The sequence below is a fragment of the Chiloscyllium punctatum genome, chromosome 36 (genome assembly GCF_047496795.1).
Source record: "Chiloscyllium punctatum isolate Juve2018m chromosome 36, sChiPun1.3, whole genome shotgun sequence".
NCBI lineage: Eukaryota > Metazoa > Chordata > Chondrichthyes > Orectolobiformes > Hemiscylliidae > Chiloscyllium > Chiloscyllium punctatum.
In genome coordinates, this window is record NC_092774.1 from 61170638 (window position 1) to 61179920 (window position 9283).

Genomic DNA, 9283 nt, shown 5'->3' on the forward strand with positions numbered 1-9283 from the left:
TACCGCCCTTCTTAAACAGTGGCACCACATTTGCCAACCTCCAGTCTTCCGGCACCTCACCTGTGACTATCGATGATACAAATAACTCAGCAAGAGGCCCAGCAATCACTTCTCTAGCTTCCCACAGAGTTCTTGGTTACACCTGATCAGGTCCTGGGGATTTATCCATCTTTAACCGTTTCAAGACATCCAGCACTTCTTCCTCTGTAATCTGAACATTTTGCAAGGTGTCACCATCTATTTCCCTTCAGTCTATATCTTCGATATCCTTTTCCACAGTAAATACTGATGCAAAGTATTCATTTAGTATGTCCCCCATTTTCTGTGGCTCCACACAAAGGCCGCCTTTCTGATCTTTGAGGGGCCCTATTCTCTGAGAAGAAAGTGAGGACTGCAAATGCTGGAGATCAGAGCTGAAAATGTGTTGCTGGAAAAGCGCAGCAGTTCAGGAAGCATCCAAGGAACAGGAGAATCGACGTTTCGGGCATAAGCCCTTCTTCAGGATGCACAGTTGGGCCACAACCAAGGATAGGCTGTATGAGTGAATGAGCGAATAAAAGACAAATCCCACCTCGCCCATGAGGAGAAAGTGAGAACTGCAGGTGCTGGAGATCAGAGTCGAGAGTGTGATGTTGAAAAAGCACAGCAGGTCAGGCAGCATCCAAGGAGCAGGAGAATCAACATTTCAGACATAAGCCCTTCACCTTGCCCTCTCCAGTGTGTGTTGTGAAACTGCTTAACTGCTTAATAATTTCTAGTGGCCGAGCAGAGGCTGATAACAAGTTTGCAACACACGAGAATGACCTCAGCTGAAACCTTGGATTCATGTCTCACTACAGGAGACCCAGCTACACGACACATACAAACCCTATCTGTCTCTCTCTGTCTCTCTCTGTCTCTCTCTCTCTCTGTCTCTCACACACACACACACAAGTACTCACACGGTCGTGCAGACCCTCTCTGATAGACAGGGCTCTCTCTCAGACACACATTGATATACCCCTCACACTCTCACCCATGCACTCACCTTCTCACACAGTTATACTCCATCACACGCACACTTTACCCATCATGCACACACACACACACAGACGCTCTGTCTCATGAATGCACTCACACATAGAAGTCTTTGGGGTGAATTGCATTTGTAGGATTATATGTTTGGAAATAGAAAACGTCGAACTCAAGACTGGGATACAGAACGACTCTAACCTCACAGCTCTCATGCGTTATCTGAATTCTGGTGTCACCTCCCTTTATAAAACATTAAGTTACCTGGAGAATGTTACTAAAAAGAAGTTCTGGGATTTACAGATGAATGAACCGAAATCTGCAACCCATTTTAAAAGATGAAAGACTGAACAGGTTTCTTCAATATATCATTTATGTTGCATGACACTATAATCTTTTGCTATATATTCTTTGTCTTACCATTCTACTCAACAGCTACCTGATGAAGGAACAGCGCTCCAAAACCTCGTGCTTCCAAATAAACCTGTTGGACTATACCCTGGTGTTTGTGTCATTTTAAAACTTTGTTTCTCGTGAATACAGCCCGCACCTCCCACTGTTGCCAGTAAACTTTGCAATGCCAATGAAACAATAAACCTGCAGTCCTAAAAAATTTACAATTTCGAACAATACCATCTACTCATTCACTGTTCCTTCTGAGACACGACATTGGAAACTCGGTGCTGGTGGCTGAAAGAAATGAGAAGCTGTAGGATCTCCCAGTTTTCAATGAGAGTTTAAGCCTGACGGTAAGTTCAGGTAACCTTTACTGCGACCCAACTTTGTTGCAGCTTCAGATCTCCACATCACAAGGAGTACAAAAAGTAGCTTTTCTTTTAAAAAAAGCACCTCAAGCTCAAAGTGCACACCCTCACCCCCACTCCTCCCACCACACTTCTTTATTATTGGTTAGTTGAGTTGTCCTTTTGTAACTGGATCCTTTGTACAGCCGGGTAAAGCATGCAGCTGGGATGACTGAGTGAATCCTTTCCCGCAACGGCAGTTTCCATCACTGAAAAGGACATGAGTGAATCAGATGGATTTTTGCCCTCTGAAAATGGTTTCATCCTTAGATTCTGAAGTCCAGATTACTGACCGAATCCCAATTTTGCCATCTGCCGCGACGGGATTCGAACCTGAGAGTCCCCAAAGCTGGGTTGTTAGCGGCGCTCGGCCATCGCTCCTTCCATCCCCCCTGCAATGGCACGTGAACGCGCTGGTGCCTCCGCAGGTGGGAGGAGCAGTTGAAGCCCTTCCGGCACTGACAGTAGGTGAACGGCCTCTCTCCGGTGTGGACCCACTGGTGGGTCAGCAGTGCAGTTGACTGAGTGAACCCCCTTCCGTACATGGGGCACGTGAATGGCTTCTCTCACTTGTGGACCCACTGGTGCGTCTCCACATGGCTGATCCGACTGAAGCCCTTCCTGCACACCGAGCAGGTGAATGGCCTCTCCCCGCTGTGAATACGTCTGTGGGTTTCCAACACGGATGGGGAAGGGAATCCTTTCCCTTAGTCCCCATATTTCCACAGTTTCCCCATTGGGGGAGCTTTCCTTGTGTTGGTCTGGGTTTGAAATTACAATCAGAACGGCGACATAGTCTATCCCCACCGTCAGGGATGAGACTTTCATTCCCCCAAGCTGAGTAAATGGTGTGAAGCACTTTTCACAGTCAGCGCACTGAATCTCCCTCACTCGGTGTCTCAGTATTCTTCCTGCCGCACCAGTGTCCAAAATCTCTCAAGCAAACAACAGCAACCATGTCTTCTTGATTGGAATGGCTGCTGATATTCAAGTCCTAATGAATCAAGTGGCTCTGTCAGAAGTTGACGTATCATTTGTTTTCAGATTTCTTGCGGCATGTCTTCCTGCAAAAAAAATTCACAAAATAAGCGATCATTGGCAGTACACTTAAACGAACAGAACATAGATGGCAGTTACTGTAGTTTGCCAGATGCCTGCTGATCACATAATACCCAGCACATAGAAACCTGAAATCCCTCATGCAGCCAGATAGGCTCAGGTGTGTTTAGAGGAAAACTTCATTCAAATCTAATCGAATCTTAAGCTAAATACGTGTACATATATATATCAATATGCCAATCCTTTCAATGCGGCTCAGTTCCATGAGAAACTACACTTTTAATTGTGAACATGAGGAAAAAAGCAATCATTTTCCAGGGTGCAAACTGCTGCATACGTGCCAAACTGAGGGAATACACAAGGAAAAGACCTAAAAGAGAGAGAGAAAGTACTTGAGCACCTTTGCAGAATCTGCTCCCTCTCTGGATTCACTCCAGTTACTACAAGTAAACCTCCCTCGGGGTCAGGCAGCCCTGTATCGGGAAGCACTGGGATGATCAACTACGACCAGTTTACATGGAGAACACATCTCCACATTAAACAGCCTCGAGGCAAACTTCCCTTCTTTCCACTTAAAGTTCAAGACCGCTCAAAGCGAAATTCCCCAGGTAAGTTTGGAAGAATTTCTTCCAGGTGTTCACTAATCATTTCTATGAGCACTTTGTTAAAGTTTGAATATTGCGAGTTTTGAAAATTAGTGATTCTGAGCGAAATCACAGTTCGAAAAACAGAATGTGGGAATTTAGACAGAGTTTATTTTTGCACATCGACGATATGTCTGCACAACAACATATGACACGACAGCAGAGAAGATCTTCTGACGTCATTCTCAAACGTGCCTGCCACACGCCAGATGAAAAGCTGAATACTTCTCTGGAAAAACTGCCGAACAATGCAGGAGAATGGCACAACGGGTGCGTGTTGGGACCATAACGCAAAAGAGAGACCATTCTCTCCTATTCATTCAACGTCGTCTTTAGCAGCTTTCCCGTATAACGGCGCTCTGTTCTGCACCTTGCCTTCACATCCGCTTCCCAAAAAAAGCTTCGACATAAATATTTCACAATGATATACTGGCCCAATGTGCACAGTTGAGGTGACAACCTGAGGGGTCAGTAAATCCCTAACTGACACTGACAAAGAGGCAGATGCATTAGACGCAAACGGGAATTCGGTGGTCATGTTTAAAGTAACAATGTGCAGAATTACATGGAGAAGGCAAGAGAATGATACGAATAGAGACCCACGTTTACTTACTGTGTCGACCCAGCAGAGCGAAGGTGGGCCGCATGGCGTCTATTCAGAGTGAAATCATAAGAGAATGTGGGAAGTTAGAAAAAGTTGATATTTACACAGCCTCCATACGTCTGCGCAACACCATATAAGACGACAGAAGTGAAGATCTTTGACATCAGTCTCGAACGTGCATGCCACGCGCCAGACGAAAGGCTGAAGGGACCTGTGGAGCGGCCTGTTGTGCATAGGAGCAGAGTGGGGCAGCGGGAGCGTGCTGGGCCCGTAACCCAGAGGTCGGTGGATCGAAACCATCCTCTGCTCTTGTTCAGTGCCCCCTTGAGCGACTTACCTTTGTGATGGTACTCTGTTTGTTTAGCACCTTGCCTTTCAAACCGTTCAAGTAAGCTGCTTTTGGAGGTCTGAGTGGCCTTCTCCTGTTCTTCGTCGGTTTCCTATGAACTGAATCGCAAAACCACTTCTCTGAGATGCCAATGAACTGATAACATTGAAACGCATACCTTGTGGTTTCGTGCCTTCCCTGCAGGAGTTCGCCAAGTCCGTTCCGACGTGAATGACAAGACGATCCGTATGTCGGAAACCGCATCCCGGGGACAGAATGACAAGCAGATGTTCTGCAAACTCTTTGCTGCTTGCAATTCTTGGATCAAAGTGGAATGTATTTCACACTGAGCAAGTTTCAGCAGGCTCAGAGTCTCCAGTGTACATTGCTCTCTTTCCCGCCAGCTCAGAGAGAGAACAATAGGAGGGACAAAGGAGTGAATAACGATCCTTGTGGGACGGTGAATAACTGTTAATGGAGACCGTTAGTGGCTAACAACAAGTCGTGTGTCGTAGCAGACTATGTGATAACAAGGGCTCGTATGTGTGTGGTAGGGGTCAAAGACATGGGGGATTTCAGGCCCTAAAGTCATGGAACTCGATCTTGAAGATCAGAGGGCTGTAGGGTTTTGAAGTGGAATATGAGGCGTTGTTCTTCCATCTGGAGCTGAGCTTTGCTGGAACACTGCTGCAAGCCTGAGAGAGAGATGTTGGCCAGGGAACATGGTGGCGTGTTAAAGTGGTAGGAAAGCAGAAGCTCAGGGCCTTTTTTCGCGGGTAGAACCGAGATGTTCTGCGAAGCAGACACCCAGTTTATACTTCATGCTCCGTTGGGAAAACGACGCTGTGAGCAGCGAATGCAGTCGACTAGGTTGCGGCAAATGTGCAGGTAAAGTGCTGCTTCACCTGGAAGGTATGTTCGAGCCTGGAAGGATATCCAGGAGGGAGCAGGTAAATTGTGCTTCTGAGTGAAATCACGGTTCGTAAAAATAGAATGTGGCAATTTAGACAGAGTTAATGTTTGCTCGTCGGCGATATGTCTGCCGGTGCGTGATGGGAGCATAACCCAGAAGGGAAACCATCTTCCCTCTTCACTCAATGTCGAGGTTAGCAGCTTTCCCGTATAACGGCGCACTGTTGTGCACCTCGCCTTCTCATCTGCTTCCCAAAAAACGTCGACGTAAATATTTCACATTGATACACAGGCCCAGTGTGCAGAGTTGAGATGACACACCCGTGGAGGTCTGCGGGGTCTTCTCCTGTTCTCTGTACCCTATGTTGAGGAGGGCAATACTTGTCACTGGTCACTCCGGTGTCAGAGAAAAGTTTAGAAAGAAAACGGGTTAATCTTCTGCCAGTAGAGAGGACCCGGTTCCTGGGGACGGGCAAACGGCAGCAGAGAGACAGAATGAGAAGCAGCTGTTCATACAGTCATAGAGATGTACAGCATGGAAACAGACCCTTCGGTCCAACCCGTCCATGCCGACCAGATATCCCAGCCCAATCTAGTCCCACCTGCCAGCACCCGGCCCATATACCTCCAAACCCTTCCTATTCATATATCCATCCAAACGCCTCTTAAATGTTGCAATTGTACCAGTCTCCGACACTTTCTCTGGCAGCTCATTCCATACACGCACCACCTCCTGCGTGAAAAAGTTGCCCCTTAGATCTTTTTTATATCTTTCCCCTCTCACCCTTAACGTATGCCCTCTAGTTCTTGACTCCCCGACCCCAGGGAAAAGACTTTGCCTATTTATCCTATCCATGCCCCTCATAATTTTGTAAACCTCCATAAAGTCACCCTTCAACCTCCGACGTTCCAGAGAAAACAGCCCCAGCCTGTTCAATGTCAACTGGACTTTACTCTGAGCAAGACTCAGCTGGTTCAAGAGGTAGTGCGGGGGCAGGGTCGCTGGCCAACCAATCGTGTGGCTCGTTGGTCTAGGGGTATGATTCTCGCTTTGGGTCTTCGTCGACGCCGACGTGCGAGAGTTCCTGGGTTCAAATCCCGCATGAGCCCGCGTTTCATGAATCGTGCGAAAGTGCTTGTTTAATTTTCTCAAAAAGCACCTTCGTAAAACGAGGTTGGGCTCCCTGGAGGACCAATGGGACAGAAAGCAGCGAAGTGAAATGATTGGAGATAGCGTTGAATAAGTTGACGTGAGTGGTGCAGTGTTTGAGGGATGTCAGCGATGAGGGTCGATTGGAAATTTGGGACAGCTCTCTTCGGAGTACGGAAGTTTGAAATCTGGCCCGATTGAAGCTTTTCAAGTCATGCGAAGTCGAGACAGAGAAAGTAATGTAGTCAAAATGTTCCCACGCCTGAAAGGATCGGCAACGATTCGGCAGAGTTTTAAAGGCATGAGGAAAAGAACCAAAAGTGACATTCGGAAGAATGCTTTTGGACAGGGAGTGGTTGGGGTCAGTAAATCAGCGGGAGCGTGCTGGGCCCATAACCCTGAGGTCGATGGATCGAAACCATCCTCTGCTATTGTTCAGTGCCTCCATGAGCGACTTGCCTTTGCGATGGTACTCTGTTTCGCACCTTGCCTTTCAAACCGTTCAAGTGACGTGCTTTTGGAGGTCTGAGTGGTCTTCTCCTGTTCTTCGTCGGTTTCCTATGAACTGAATCGCAAAACCACTTCTCTGAGATGCCAATGAACTGATAAAATTGAAACGCGTGCCTTCCCTGCAGTAGTTCACCAAGTCCGTTCCGACGTGAATGACAAGACGATCCGCATGTCGGAAACCGCATCCCGTGGACAGAATGACAAGCAGATGTTCTGCAAACTCTTTGCTGCTTGCAATTCTTGGAGCAAAGTGGAATGTATTTCACACTGAGCAAGTTTCAGCTGGCTCAGAGTCTCCAGTGTACATTGCTCTCTTTCCTGCCAGCTCAGAGAGAGAACAATAGGAGAGACAAAGGAGTAAATAACGAACCGTGTGGGAGGGTGAATAACTGTTAATGGAGACCGTTAGTGACTAACAATAAGTAGTGTGTCGTAGCAGACTATGTGATAACAAGGGCTCGTATGTGTGTGGTAGGGGTCAAGGACATGGGGGATTTCAGGCCCTAAACTCATGGAACTCGATCTGGAAGACCGGAGGGCTGTAGGGTTTTGAAGTGGAATATGAGGCATTGTTCTTCCATCTGGAGCTGAGCTTTGCTGGAACACTGCTGCAAGCCTGAGACACAGATGTTGGCCAGGGAACATGGTGGCGTGTTAAAGTGGTAGGAAAGCAGACGCTCAGGGCCTTTTTTTGCGGGCAGAGCCGAGATGTTCTGCGAAGCAGTCATCCAGTTTATACTTCGTGCTCCGTTGGGGAAACGACACTGTGAGCAGCGAATGCAGTAGACTAGGTTGCGGCAAACGTGCAGGTAAAGTGCTGCTTCACCTGGAAGGATATTCAGGAGGGAGCAGGTAAATTGTGCTTCTGAGTGAAATCACGGTTCGTAAAAACAGAATGTGGCAATTTAGACAGAGTTAATATTTGCTCGTCGGCGATATGTCTGCCGGTGCGCGATGGGAGCATAACCCAGAAGGGAAACCATCTTCCCTCTTCACTCAATGTCGAGTTTAGCAGCTTTCCCGTATAACGGCGCACTGTTATGCACCTCGCCTTCTTATCTACTTCCCAAAAAACTTCGACGTAAATATTTCACATTGATACACAGGCCCAGTATGTAGAGTTGAGATGACACACTCGTGGAGGTCTGCGGGGTCTTCTCCTGTTCTCTCTCCCCTATGTTGAGGAGGGCAATACTTGTCACCGGTCACTCCGGTGTCAGAGAAAAGTTGAGAAAGAAAACGGTTTAATTTTCTGCCAGTAGAGAGGGCCCGGTTCCTGGGGACGGGCAAACGGCAGCAGAGAGACAGAATGAGAAGCAGCTGTTCATACAGTCATAGAGATGTACAGCATGGAAACAGACCCTTCGGTACAACCCGTCCATGCCGACCAGATATCCCACCCCAATCTAGTCCCACCTGCCAGCACCCGGCCCATATACCTCCAAACCCTTCCTATTCATATATTCATCCAAACGCCTCTTAAATGTTGCAATTGTACCAGTCTCCACCATGTTGTCTGGCAGCTCATTCCATACACGCACCACCCGCTGCTTGAAAAAATTGCCCCTTAGGTCTCTTTTATATCTTTCCCCTCTCACCCTAAACCCTAAAACCCTCTAGTTCTTGACTCCCCGACCCCAGGGAAAATACTTTGCCTATTTATCCTATCCATGCCCCTCATAATTTTGTAAGCCTCCATAAAGTCACCCTTCAACCTCCGACGTTCCAGAGAAAACAGCCCCAGCCTGTCCAATGTCAACTGGAACTTTACTCTGAGCAAGACTCAGCTGGTTCAAGAGGTAGGGCGGGGGCAGGGACGCCGGCGCACCAACCGTGGGGCTCGTTGGTCTAGGGGTATGATTCTCGCTTTGGGTCTTCGTCGACGCAGACGTGCGAGAGATCCCGGGTTCAAATCCCGGACGAGCCCGAGTTTCATGACTCGCGCGAAAGTGCTTGTTTAATTTTCTCAAAAAGCACCTTCGTAAAACGAGGTTGGGCTCCCTGGAGGACCAATGGGACAGAAAGCAGCGAAGTGAAATGATTGGAGATAGCGTTGAATAAGTTGACGTGAGTGGTGCAGTGTTTGAGGGATGTCAGCGATGAGGGTCGATTGGAAATTTGGGACAGCTCTCTTCGGAGTCCGGAAGTTTGAAATCTGGCCCGATTGAAGCTTTTCAAGTCATGCGAAGTCTAGACAGAGAAAGTAATGTCGTCAAAATGTTCCCACGCCTTAAAGGATCGGCACCACCCCGACATGAAAAA

General features: G+C 47.7%; 1 non-coding gene across 1 annotated transcript; it reads left to right on the top strand.

Moving 5' to 3' along the window:
* Nucleotides 1–8858: 8858 nt before the first annotated feature.
* Nucleotides 8859–8948, top strand: trnap-ugg (transfer RNA proline (anticodon UGG)). The gene is given in 2 exon segments: nt 8859–8894; nt 8913–8948. It is a non-coding gene; the product is annotated as a tRNA-Pro (tRNA).
* The last annotated feature ends 335 nt before the right edge of the window (nt 8949–9283 follow it).